This window comes from Ambystoma mexicanum, chromosome 7p, assembly GCF_040938575.1.
Source record: "Ambystoma mexicanum isolate Mex_15411 chromosome 7p, UKY_AmexF1_1, whole genome shotgun sequence".
Lineage (NCBI taxonomy): Eukaryota > Metazoa > Chordata > Amphibia > Caudata > Ambystomatidae > Ambystoma > Ambystoma mexicanum.
The window spans coordinates 784,128,632-784,143,249 of NC_090939.1; the positions used below are offsets into that span (position 1 = coordinate 784,128,632).

General features: G+C 41.3%; 1 long non-coding RNA gene across 1 annotated transcript in view; it reads left to right on the top strand.

Moving 5' to 3' along the window:
• The window catches only part of LOC138526323 (uncharacterized), a 300,829-nt gene that overhangs the window by 206,028 nt on the left and 80,183 nt on the right, over nucleotides 1–14,618 (top strand). The window contains exon 3 of the long non-coding RNA XR_011283554.1: nucleotides 7,599–7,691. This is a non-coding gene — a long non-coding RNA (uncharacterized lncRNA). The remainder of the gene's footprint in view (nucleotides 1–7,598; nucleotides 7,692–14,618) is intronic.

Below are 14,618 nucleotides of genomic sequence, written 5' to 3' on the forward strand. Positions count from 1 at the left end.
TTGACAATGTTATATTCAAAGTCAGTTTGAGCATTTCTCTGATCATTTGCAATTACTGATATATTGATGATGAGTCTCCTTTAAATGTGTGATCTATGGTTGTTATCTCCCACTGGTGTTGGATGGAGGTATATAATGCCTTGACATCTAGGCTTGCCATTTTGTAATTTTCCTTCCATTGTATTTTAATTTCAAAATCACATCTGTGGTGTCCCTTAAGTATGATTGCAGTTTGCTTGCTCTTAGTCTGAGGATGTTATCCAAATATTGTGAAATATTTTCCATTGCCATCCCAATACCGCTCAGGATAGGCCGGCCTTCTGGTATTGTGTCGTACTCTTTGTGCACTTTAGGCAGAAAGTACATGGTTGGCCTTACTGGTTTTCTGATTAAAAGAAAGCTTTTTTCTTCATCTGTCAATAGACCTTTCCTGTACCAGTTTGATATCTCTTGCTCCAATTCTTGTATGATTGCCTTTCTTGGGTTAGCAGGGAGAACCTTGTAACATCCAGGAGTTTCTAAATGTCTTTTGGCCATTTCCAAATAGTCCAATCTTTCCATTATGACGATGTTTCCCCCTTTGTCTGCTTCCTTGATCACTATGGATAGGTCAGTTGCTAGGTGTTGTAGAGCTTTATGTTCTCCCGAAGTCAAATTGTGTATTTGACCTTTTTAATGTTTCTTGCTGGTAAGTTTATAAAAGTCTTCTGTTACAGCCTTGTAAAAGGTGTCAATGATGTTGTCTGGCAGTAGCTGTGGCACAAATTTGGTTGTAGTTTTCAGTTCTTTGTTCGGCAACATGTCTGGTTGAATATTCAATTCTTTGAGTACTTTTGGTATGTCAAAGTCCTCTGATTCTCTGATTGATCTGATAAGATGTATATCTTCTATCTCTTGAATCGTTATGTCATTTTGTTCGACCTGTATGGGAATTTGGTAATTGGTTGGTGCTTTGGTTGTGAAAAACATCTTACGTTTAAGCCTGCACACAAATTTGAAAAGATCAATATGGATGTCGATGTTGTTAGACCAAGTTGTTGGAGCAAATGAAAGCCCCTTGTTGAGTAGTTTGTGCTCATCTTCCGTCAATACTCTTTTTGACAAGTTTACAAAAAGATCTCTTCCTATTTGTTACTGTTGGGTTCTTTCGCACTTGCTGTGGTAATTCTTCTGTTTGTATTTTCTTGTGGTCCTTGATTTGTTAGGTCTTATACACCCCTCCTTCTTCTCCTCCTTGTGTAAGTTGCGTGGGGGCCAAATTCATTGGTAATTGAAAACGGACCTGCTTGGGTATTTAGTTTCTGTTTCCTTTTTTGTACCGTTTTAATTGATTCATATATCCTAAATTGTTTTATTTTTCAATAGTTGGTCCATCAATGTTGGATTTATCCTTGGTGATTGTTTCTCCTTCAGAATATGCATCTGAGCTTGATGAGGATGTCTTCGGTGTACTGGTTTTAGATCCAGTCTTTGTATATTGTTTGTATTTGGCTTGGAAGGTATAAACTCTATCTTTGATATAGTCTCTTTCATCTCTGTAGTGTTTTCTTAGTTTCCTTAGTTTAATCTCATCTTGATAATTTTTCAGAATTTCATACATTGTATTGTAAATCTTTTCTTTGGTTGCCTCTAAAGATCTCTATTCTGTATTTTCCTTCTTGATACGGTCTATCTGTTCAATTATTCTCTGTTCTATCTGTTCAATTATTCTCTTGTGTTCCCTTGTGGCGTGCTCAATCAGGAGTTCTAACATCTTCTTTGAGCTGCAGTTACGGTTCTTTTCCCATCGGTCTGGGAGGTCCTTATCTTTGTCATTACTGAAATTTGGAAATATTAAGATCCGAAGTCCTCTTGGGATAAGTTCACTTTTTACATAGTTCTCTAATGATACTATTTCCCAATATTTGTCGATTTCCTTTTTGGAAAATCTCTCTAATTTGAAAAATAATGATCTTAGGTCCTCTTGCTTAGGAGTCGGGTTGAAAAATGGATGGGTCATATTACCTCTGGGTGTGAATAGATTGGCAGTTTCTTCCTGCCGATTCCGTAGATATTCTGCCATGTTTTCGCAAGTTTTGCTAGCACTGTGTCTGCCACAGGCCAGTCCCAAATTTAAAGAGTTTGAAATAATGTATGTACAGTTACACAAACAACTGATGATTTATAACATTTGATACAACATGCCCCTCTGTAATTATGATGAACTTTTACTATTATTATGTCACCATGTGACTAATGAAGGAGCAGCATCTAACTTAATAATTTGTTCTTTGCAACATACTCCTCAATGCAGCAAGTGACTGAGTGGATAAACTATGGCATGCAAATAAGCCCATACTGCCTGCTTTTCATTGTACCTATATGTAGCAATTGTCAGAATGGATAGATTACGGTTTGAATGTATATAAAAGCCTTAGCGCGTGTATACCAAATTACCACGAAATATACACAGGTTTCTCTTTACCTTTTCCATCCGCTTTCTGCATATGATATGGACTAAATTTGTTCTTGCGCACAATTATTTCCAAATGATGCAATTTATGTACTAACAGATTGGACGTACATTTTTTTAATTGAACATCATAACACATTGGGACATTAAAGACATACACGTCCTTTTGATTCAAAATGTACTAACATGAGACTAGCATATGAGAAAATGGTAAATATAGATAGTCGTATGCCAAACATTTGCACGCTATTATTAATATGTTACGAACACAACTAGTGATCAGACTAAAACATTTCCAAATATATGTTTGATCAAGAATGGGGAACCACATCCATTTTCTTATCAGGAACACGCCAATCGAGTCCCAAAAGATGGCGCGCGGTAGACTGAAGCGTGAGTAGAAACTAAGAAGAGACTCTGTCATGAATGTTCCCATGGCGATGTAACAACAACCTTAAATACTCAACTCAGACGCCATTCGGTGCCTCATTTAGCACCCGACGCGCATAGATACTGGTGTCGGATGAAAATACACGGTAAGAGACCGTCTGAAAACTATAGGCTTTTGCTGTTAGTCTACCATTTGAATTTAAGAAGCGCTCATACAGAAATAGCAGAGCACACATCAAGTAAGGTATGAGTGGCGTTTATTTAAAAAACACACTCTGTAAATGCTGACAAACGGCGATAGAATTGCATATTCTCCTCACTAGCATCCATTTACAAGAAGGCTTTCAGATATATCATAATACAGCCAAGTGTCAAAGCAATGCGTTAGAAAAGTACTTGCATAAAAACAATATATCATGACAGTACAAATACTGACAAAACATACAATTATGTTTAATTTACCACACAGGGATTGAACCCAGTTATTTGCCGAGCATCAATATAACAGTCCAATGGGGACACACATTTGAAGGTAAAACAATCTAAACCAACTTGAATGAATATATGGATTTATTAAGTGCATTTGATCGGGCTCAAATTTTTCAGACTAATTTTGTCTCCTCTATTTCTTTCATTTTTCTCTTCTGTTTTTTTATTCTTGTTTCCTTTGTGTTCTTAACCCCATGAATCCTTCTCTTCACCAACCCTTGACTTTCTGCGACTTAAAAAAGTTTTTAAAAAACGTATTATATATGGATGTGAATTAACATTTCATTTTCACCTTGAATTTATCATCTTTTATTTTGTGTTATGGTTTAAACAATCAGTGTGCAACAATACATTCTGCAATGTTGACCTTTGCGCATTCTTTGAAAAATATGTCGAATATGAACTTGTAACCATGGATTGACTAACACAGTGTAACAAGTTCCTGATTTGACGAAGCCGAAACACATGTCATCACCAAGGGCAACCATCACTAAGGGCAATCATAAATAAATATGTGTTGTGAACACTAATTTGGTGCTGTCTGTTATCTAACATGTTGGGAGTCCTGTATACAAACTATGGTATTACAAACAAATTGAAAATGTTATACACAGCTACTGGATTACGCTTTATGCAAGCAAGGAGTTGGCAGTAGATCTCTTTCTTCGGCTGGGGTTTCCCTCTGGAACAGCCTCCCTGCCCCCCTGAAACTTGAGGAGATTCATCTTCGGTCCCGGAAGCACCTCTAAACCTTTCTCTTTGCTTCTGCTTTTTCTCCTCCTCTCCCTTGCTGACTTCCTGGCTGACACTGAAATTGCAATGGTTACCTGGCCACCCTCTGATCTCAGGCCCAGGTCCCCTCCCCACCAGTCACACTTCTGCACTGCCTTCCTGGCAACCCCCACACTTGGGGACTGTTTTCTGTATCCCTGCAGTCCCCCTACCAGTACTTGACACCTGTTGTCTGCACTTGCCCTGCACTTGCCACCGGCTGGCCGTACTTTTACTTACTGTTTATTTATTTATTTTCTTGTCCCTTGTACTGCACTGTTCGCTATCCTTCCCCCACGCCCTTCTCCTCCCTCCCCTTCCCATGCACTTGCGCGATCTGAATGATACCTGGCCTAGTAGGATCGTTGTCTGTCTTCCCTCTGTTCCCCTCCCTTGCCTCGTCGTAGCGCCTTGAAAAACATGTGTATAGGCGCGTTATTAATGCCATACCATATCATATCATACACGGATGGTCATAGGGGACTTTTAGATACCAGAAACAGCACAGAAGCAAAAATGAAAACCATGCTCAAAATCTGAAATAGAAATTAGAAGTCAAATTACAGAAAACCAGCAATGAAAAAGTAAATTCATTTGGTGGATTTCATGGGACAGCAGGGGTGTCATTTTTCAAAGTTAGGCAGAACTGCAGTTTTATGAACTGACAATGGGCCTCATTATGAGTCTGGCGGTAGCCGTGCCGGTAAACACCTGCACAGCTGCTGCCAGAGTAATTTTTTTACGGCACCCGCCAATGGGAACCTACCGGCGCATTACAGCCCCGGCGGTCCCGGTAATTCCCTATTGCCGGCACTGGAAAAAATGACTCCCCATTCCCATTTGAGTACCATTTAACTCAATGGCAATGGGGAGGACGGATGCACCGGCACCGTTAATAATGCTGCCGGTGCATACGTCAAGGTCTGCGAGCGGGTGCCGTTCCACCCGTCCGGTGAGACCAGGCAGGCGGAAAGGCCCCCTCTCGCAGACCTCGGAGTGTGCCGGTCTGGTAACAACGGTAACGGTAGCTAACCCTCCAGCCTAGGCATTTCTGCTCAGGCCTAACGCAGCCAGAATCGGTCTGGATAAAAACTTGCCAGAATGAACACATACTCCTGATCTCTCAACCACCCCACCTACCGCTAAGAACAGCTATCACACGAATGCCACACCAGCTGCACACATATCAGGTGCTCACATGCACCTTTGACTCCCTCCATATCTCTCTACTGACTTGAACTTGGGTTCCCAAGGGCGTTCAACCTACCAGCGCCTTGAGACTATACCAATGTTACATAAGGCGCTGTATAAATGCAAAATAACATAACATAGCATAGTTACCGGACCGGTACACTCGTAATGAGGCCCAATCAATTGATGTGCTCCGTGAGGTTTTTGCTGAAGCCTGATATGATCAGGAACAATAATATTTACAGGAAAACAGACAATTACCAAGAGCATTGGCTATATGGTGATGAGGTTCACTATTTATATTTTAGTAGAAGTTCCTATGCTTGGATTATCCTGTGCACATCCATTTCTGGAAGCAAACACATGGAATGTACACAGTTATGATTATATTCATTATTTGTTACAATGTAATACACTAATGCAAAGCTAATTAACATTTCCATCCACCTTCATATTTTAACCTTCATTTGGTTGTTACACAAAATGCAATCATATTGGAGAGTCAATTATTGTGTTCTTTGAAGCCATTATATTAGCTTCAAGGTGCTTTTAGAAATGTGTTTTACATGTGTTATGTCAAAAGGTTTTTGATTTACGTGAGAAATTATACCCTCTCATTCTCCTCATGAAAATAACAACATATTTATACCATTTGCATTTCTTCATATTAAGACACAGCTATTTGTAATGAAAATATTTTTAATATTGCAATCTGCATATTATCACCGTGATAGCCTTGAGGCATTGCTTTATTTATATTGGGCATTAGGGCTTTCCATGTTAGCACCAGTGCCCCGGTTGCAACCAAAATTACTAGGCATATTTTAAATTAAAAGGGATTAGAAGTCAGGGTTTGTGATCCCAAAAGAGATCATCATACAGAAGTATACATTTAGGGTCCTCCTCTCTGTGCTAGGTGTTGTGTAAATCCTGTGTGCCTGTGAAACTACCTGCCCAATCCAGTTGTTTGAGCTTGCAGCATCAGCTTCACATATCCCTTTTTAGTATGTTCTGCGTTTGGAGAGAGGAATTTGCATTGCTCCTGTGTGTTGACATGCATTTTTGCATTTTATATACTGGGCCTCCTTATAAGTTAGCCCGGTCCAGTAATAACGGTACTGGTAAGCTTTCTGGAACGGTTGTTACCGGACCGGCAAACTATGAGTTCTGCTAGCAGGTGCTTTCTCGCCCGCCAGGTGTGACCTGGTGGGCGTACAGGCACCCGCGAGCAGAGCATGTTGGCTGCACTGGCACCATTCTGAATGGTGCGGGTGCATCCGACCTCCCCATTCCCATTGAGCACTATGGGGCTCAAAAGGGAATGGGGAGCATTTTTTTCCAGAACCCGTAAATGGGCAATTACTGGGTCCGGTGGGGCCGTAATTACCCTGTAATTGCCCATTCGCGGAGCCGAAAAAAAATGATACCGGCGGCAGCCGTGCCTGTCATACCAGCAGGGCTACCGCCGGTATTGTAATGAGCACTCTCTGCAATGTCTGCAGAGCTGTGCAAACAGCCAGAAGCACTGTCATTTGTTTTTGCCTTGCTCCAACCGGTGGTGTGTAGGCTATATATGAAGTTATGTAGAAAGATGGAGGCTGTTTTTCCAGGGGGAATTCTCGGTCCCAAGGTTACTAGATAGTACTTAAAGATTGTGTATACCATCTTGTGTCTGCAGCCGAGCATAGGTCTTTTTAAAGATAGAACTATTGAGGTTAATTTGCTATGGACGAGTGCCTTGGCAGCTTGGGCGATTAGCTCTTACTATGTGATCCAATCTGTGGTCCGGAGCAGGCAGTGGCTCTGCCAGTTCAGTGTCGAAGATGCGAGACGTGATGCAGAAGCGGGCAGCTGATATATGTGCTCAGGCGAGGCTTTGTTTGAAGAAGATCCTAAGAAATGCATTAACTACATTGAACGAATGCATGTTTTGCTTTGGGACAATTTTGCTTTTTTTTGAAATATTGCATTATTACAATGCATTTTTGCATCAGGTCAACATGTAGCCTAGTGCTAACACCACTCTATATTAAACTCGGGTAAACTTTGCCCTGGTACAAAAAAGCATTACAAGAATACATATGTGCAGTAGGATAATTTCTGCCTGTGTTCTAATATTGTGCAAAATTACAATTGCACTTGTGCAAAGTTTTTGTAATGTAGACCCGGTTGATTTAGTGCATTTCTTCTTCTGGAAGGAGGTTGAAGGAACTGCAGCCTATTGTTATCGCTTTCCATAATGGTGTTTAACTTGGAAATCAAACAGAAGAGCAATGAACCTGAATATATATTTTTTACCTTACAGATAACTGGAAGAAAGTCGAAAGGGAAGGTTTTTACTGCCTTGCTGGCACAACGAAAGATACATTATTTATATCACCACCAGCATGTCTTTTAAGTAAGCAAGCAGTCTTGTGAAACAGTATTTAGCATATTGTGGATGTGTTTTGTTTTAAGTTTAAGGTTGTTTAGTTTTATAATCTTCAAAACATTCACATAATAAAATAGAATAAACATACTACAAGTACAGTTGCAACCCCCCTTCCCGCTATTTATTTATCTTTTTATTTTTGTAGTTTTTCAATATTTATTTATTCATTGATTTATACCACGCCGAAAGCCCGCAGGCATCAGGGCGCAAACATGGAGACAAGGTACAAAATCATGTATGACACAGGACAGGAAGTCGGTCAGTCGAGTTCAACTTGGCGAGAGGACTGGATCAAAGCATTTACTTGAATAAGTGTGTCTTCAAATTGTTTCTAAAAACAGTGTAATTAGACTCAAGTCTAAGCCGTAAAGGTAGATTGTTCCATTTTTGTGCTGCCATCACTGGAAACGCCTTACCCAGGCCATTAGATAGCTTATATGGCGAGCAAATGATCTGGCCTAAGGCCTCCGATTTCAGTGATCGCCTGGCTACATATTGGCTGATCTTTTGCTTCAGGTAGGCTGGGGCTTTCCCAAAGAGACATCTATGAACTAGAGTCATGATTTTAAACTGGACCTGTCCTCAACCGACAACCAGTGAAGAGCTCTGTTGGCGGTGATGTGATCTCTTCTTGTTTTTCATTTTACTATTCTTACTGCATTATTTTGAATGATTTGGCATTTTGTTATGCATCCCTTGGTTGCTCCTAGCAGTAATGCGTTGCTATAATCAAGCCGGATAATATGGTGGCCCTGGTAAGCGCTGCACAGTTTTCTTCACTCAGGTATGGTTGGATGGCCTTGAGAAGTCATCGGTAGTATGAGCAGTTTTTGTATAAGTTCATGACCTGTGTTTCAGCACCCAAGGAAGCTTGCAAGAAAAGCCTGAAGGTTTTCACTTTCCCTGCCACAAGGATAGAAGAGTCTTTGGTGTTAAATGATTCATATTCTGGGCCTAGCTTTGCCTGGGTTTGATGATCCGAAGATCATCATCTCTGTTTTGCTTCCATGTAGACACATCCAGTTATTTTCCATCCAGGCTTTGTTGATGTTATTGAGTGCTGCCACCCTGGTGCTGTCGTTGATGTAAGAGCCACTCAGTTCCACCACCAACTGAGTGTCATCTGCATAGTTTGTGAAGTAAGCTCCAATGTTATCGAACACTATGCAGAGACACCTGAGGTAGAGATTGAAAAGGAGTGGCGACAGACCAGCACCCTGCGGTACACCACAGTAGATTGGAGTTTTGTGAGAGAATTTTTCTCCCCACTGAATTTTAGCTTTTCTATCTGCTAGAAATGATGCCACCTATCTGGGGGCTTCTTTAGAGCAGTTAGCCACCTTTTCTAGCGCCCATTGGAGCTGTTGATGATCCAAGAATTCGAAAGCTGCACTAAGATCTAGTAGCACGAGTAGGCCCGTTTTGCCTTTGTACATAATGCTCTGCATGTGCGTTTTAAAATCCAGCATAGCTGTCTCTGTGCTGTGAGCCGCCCTGAAATCTGACTGCCTAAGGTGCAATATGTCTTTTGCCTCGACATATGTTTGGAGCTGTGCTGTGGCCACCTTATCCAAAACTTTGAATACAAAGTTACAGTTGGATATGGGGCGCATGTTTCCCGGGTCCTTTTGGTCCACGCCAGGTTTTTTCACCAAGGTGTGATGGTGACTGTCTTAATGCTTTCTGGTATAGTTCTGTCTCTGAAGGAAGCATTCGCTATCCCAGTAAGCAAAGTTGCAAATATTTCTTTATTGTCTATAATTATTTTCAGAGGGAGAATATTGTCTGCACAGGAGGTCGGTTTCATAGATGCCAGCAGTTTTACCATGTCCTCTGTGGTGATTGGATGACATTTAAAGCAGGCCTCTTGCACCTTTACACACACACGCATTTCCATGCCATTTCTATGTCTATGGTTAAGCTACTGATGGAATTTAACGACTTACTGTCTGAGTAGGGTGACGTTTAGCTGGTGCTGTCCGTTTGCCCCTTTGTGTTTTCTTGCTAGGAATTTATGTAATGCAGACATTAAAGAAGGCAAGTGTAAAAAAAATAGTCAGTATAGATAAAGTCAGTATAGATAATGGGTTCAGAGAGAGCACAAACGATATCACCAACGTGTGCCAGGTGACCTTTTCAACACAACAATCCCAACCATCAAATTGAAGCACAGCTGCTGCTACATTTGAACTCTTATCAAAGATGATGTCAGAAACCACAGACAAATCCCAACCATAATTATGCTAAAAAGAACTGTTTCTACTTAGGAATGTTTGGCTTAAACATCTTACCACAGGAACAAACACAAGATCCCAAATTATAACGCCCGAGGAGTCTCATCGAAGATTTGTTTCTGCAATTGGATACTGGTTGCTGAATGGACTCTGGGGAATGCTGCTTGGACGTATGGACTCATCTGCTTTTTCTTAGAGTTGGGCTACACCAGAATAATCACTGAAAGATTCTATAAATGATGTATTCCATGTACAGTTCTTTTGCAGCAAACCCTACCTAACTTGATATGATATGATAAGTAATTTATAACGTGCCTGTACACAAGTGTTTCTAGGCACGAACACACACCAGAAACCTGTAGCAAACTACATACTGCTTGTAGCAAACTGGAGACTGCTCCCTATTATCTTTTTAGCTACTTCCCCGTTACTGCACAAAGCCCATTAGTACTTTACAGCTGTGTAGATAAAGAATATGTTAATATTTCTTAGTGTGATATTCTGTTTATTCCAGGTAATAATGCACTACACTGTTTTCTTTTTCCAGATCCCCACAATTCAGGAGTCTGCAACCTTTGGGTCTCCAGATTTTTTGGACTGCAAATCCTATCAGACCTGGCCAGCGTAGTCAAAGGTGAAGTATCATGGGAGTTGTAGTCCAGGACATCTGGAGAGCAGCAGGTTAGAGCCCCTGACCCACATCCATCCACTCCATAGATGTGTGCCTTGGATGCTCGGCCACAGCTACTCTACTTGAATGGAGGACTTTGAGGGAAAACCATTCTTGCTTAGATTGGCGTGAAACCACATAGGGCTCTAAACACTTGGTAAAGACTTACGACCCCGGCGCTAAACCATGGTGCTATTAGCACCATGGTCCATGCCGGGGTCCGCCATGGTGAATGGCGGAATTACCGCCCCATTCCAAGGTTGGCGGGGCGGTAATTCCCCATTCACCATGGGCCCTTCCCCATTCCCATTTTTGCCCCATAGGGCTCAATGGGAATGGGGAAGGCGCTAAGTACGGTGCCGCAAATTGCGGCACCGTACTTAGCACCAAGGTCCCTTTGCGGCACCCTACTTTAACGCCTGCTAAAAGCAGGCGTTAAGGTCGGGTCCCGCAAAGGGAACTCGTAATGAGGCGTTAAGGGTTTAACGGCGCCGACACCTTTTACGGCGCCGTTAAACCCTTAACGCCAGGGTCATAATGAGGCCCAGTGTGTCCGATGAAAAGGAATTTCATCAGACCTGGGGTTGCCAATTAGGTAGTGAAAACTACTGTTGAATTTTACTCATTCATTGGATATACAAGAAAACAAACAAAAGTTCCATGTAAAAAATATTTTTTTCTCATTTTGTTTGTGGTCCTGTGTAGTTGGAAGCAGAATCCAAATATTGCCAATGCATATCGGACCTATAGTTGGTCCCTTTTCAGGGCGAATTCTACAAAATTAAAGCAAACAATGTACAGACTTATTTAGATCAGGTTGAGAAAACATTACTAGTTCTGCATAATCAGTAAAAATCAATAAAAAAAAACATGTTACTGGCACATGGATGCTAGAGGACATGCTAATTCACAGCGTTATTTATGTGAAGTATCTGCAGTTTGTCTTTGCTTGGAGCATATATTATGTATGCTTTTGCTCAATTCCATAAATACAGTTTCTATATGGCCGCACAAAATTTCCATCACTTCAAGCAGGAAACCATTTGTTTGTATCAACTACGTGTTTTGGCCAATATGTACCGCTTCAATCCTTTTCTGAAAAACACATAACAACGGGACTGTTCTGTTATTCCAATACAATGGGCCTCATAACGAGGTGGGCGGTAAGGGATTACTGGCACCGGTAAGGGCACCAGTGCCGGTAATCCCTTACCCCCCTACTACGAGTTCCCTTTGCGGGTCCTCCCTTAACGCCTGGTTTTTCCAGGCGTTAAGGACGGGACCCGCAAAGGGACTCTGGAGCTAATAACGGTACCGCAATTTGTGGTACCATTATTAGCGCCTTCCCTATTCCCATTGAGCCCTATCGGGGCTCAAATGGGAATGGGGATGGGCCCTTGTGAATGGGGAATTACCGGTCCCGCCAACCTTCGAATGGACCAGTAATTGCTCTATTCACCGGGCGGAGTCGGAAGGGTTTTGGAGGCAGCCATGGCGCTAATAGCGCCATGGCTGCCTCCAACCTCGTAATGAGGCCCAATATGTTAAACTGTGTGTGTCTCTAGTGTCTCAAATAAACATAAGTACTCCAACCATTATGTGCAGGGAAGATGTCTCTCACCGGTGTATTCTGTGGACCAGATAATGATGAACGTTACGGCGGCATCTAGTCGAGCCTCAATCTAGTTATCATGTAGCGTGGGACCTTAATGAATTATTCAATATGTGCGCATTACTATTGCTGTCTACATCAAAGAGAATCACTAAATGTATTGGCAAGGTTCATCAGCAACTGGCTTACCGTGATGGTCCTAGTCGGATCGATGCTCTCAAAGCCGCATATATGCTGCCGCGGTCGACAATCGGGTATACAGACGTTGCCAAGGAAGTGTTGTTATAACGCTGTCACGTGCTTACGTGCAAGTAAGCCGTGATATGTCATAATGCTGGTAGTCAAGGGAACGGTGTAACCATAGTCCTACGCAAGCGTAGTTTTTAAGACTACTAGCCTGCTATATAGAGTCCCATACCGCTCAATCACTAAAATGTGCATTACCGTAAAAACGGAGAGCATATTGAGTTCAGCAATAAATCAGAAAAATTGATCTAATGGGGGTACTCAATGGATGTCCATATTAGAGTATAAGGTAATACCATGCACTATCTATTTAATAATGGTATTAAGTGAAATAAAGACACGTCGAGTGTTGTTAGGATGCTGATTCTCTGATCACATAGATAGCGTGCATTGCCTACTAGTTAATGACGTGTAAGGAAGTCCAAATGTGCTGATTGTTACTTTGGCGAATCTAGCATTGCCAGTGTGATGTATGGCTTATGTGGAATACCTGCGGTCTTAATTACGAGTGGTAGCCAGAGAGAATGAGGTATATGTCTAGTCAAATGTTGCTATGGGTAAATGGACTATGTAGCTGGATCTTGATATTAATGAGAAACTGGGCATATGTGGCACCTTGTTTATGGGTCAAAGTATGTCTCTGTATTCAGAAATGAGAAAGTATGTCAGCATTCATTGTGTACTCAATGGGGATATACAGGCTTCAATGCAGGCAAATACATGATATACATCTCTTGATTACAAATTATACAGATGTAAGCTAATATGTACAACAAAAAGAAAGTTAGTATCTTACATATGTTCTGCACAATATTTATGTGGTGCAACGTAGGTGAGCTTTACATGCAATGTATATGAATATAAACATCAAAGAAAGTTAAGCCAACATGTACAAAACAAGGAAGTAGTCAGTTCCATATATTTCACATCATGTATAGATGGTACAATGCAGGCGAGCTTATCATAGAGTACTCACCTCTCCTGGTGGAATTTGGTGAATGGCATTTGCATCTCAGAAAGGGAAGTTCAAATGAGGGCCAATGCCCACACACAGAGTGCAAGAAGTTATTGATTCAATTATGTTATTCCACTTTAAGTCCCTTTATTTTTCATAGGAAGCAATGCAAATCCAATTCTTTGTTAAGTCCGCGAGGGGATACTGTATCGAGCCTCTCGATCCAATATGCTTACCTCTGTTCAAGTTTCTAAGAAACACTGGTTCTTAAATTAGTTGTCTGTACCACTTCTAAGATCTGGAATCTTATTTGTGCCACTTGGTGTTTAGCCTTATCAAAGTGTCTTGCAACTGGTGAGTGTTGGTTGTGGGTCCTTATATTTGATTTGTGATCATTCCATCTAAGCCTTGCTTTTCTAGTAGTTTGTCCAATGTATAGGAGGCCACATGAGCATTTGATGCAGTATATAACTCCTTGGTATATACAGGTCGCATGATATCTAATTTTGATTTTCTCTCCATTCTTGGGGTGCGTAGCTGTATTGCCTTTTATGATGTTATTACAATTACTGCATGACATACATTGAAAAGTTCCTTGCTTTTTTGTTTTCAGTGTTTTAGTTGCTGTTGGTTTTGTCTTCACAGGCAGGTCCCTTAGATTGCTGCCCCATTGGTTGGCAAATATCGGTTTGTTTTGAAAAATGTTCTGGAATTTGTCATCATAGGTTAGCAGGGGCCAATGTTTCAAAATTATCTTCTTGATTCTTGGTGTCTGTATGCTATATATGCTCACAAAGACTAATGGATTTTCAGTTGCAGTGGTAGTTTTAGGAGTCAGTAGGGAGGTTCTTTTCTGGAGTGATGCTTTGTCAGATGCTGTACAGCGTTCTTCCTCCTTATATCCTCTGCCTTTAAATTGGCCTAACGCCTTTTGTGAATCAGCCCCTGAGTGCCCTAAGCAATCACACTCTTTAATGAATCAGTTTAAATACTGAATTCACTGCAACAGGGGAATTCCAAAGACTTAGGGCCTGATTCATGGAAGCATTTTATAATGGCGCAATCCCATAGGAAAACACTCTGTGAATCAGGCACTTAATGTTCCAAGCTCCTTTCTCCATTCTCTACAGTGTGCTATTGCCACGTTATGATGGGTGCCTCCTCTCCTGGTGCATTA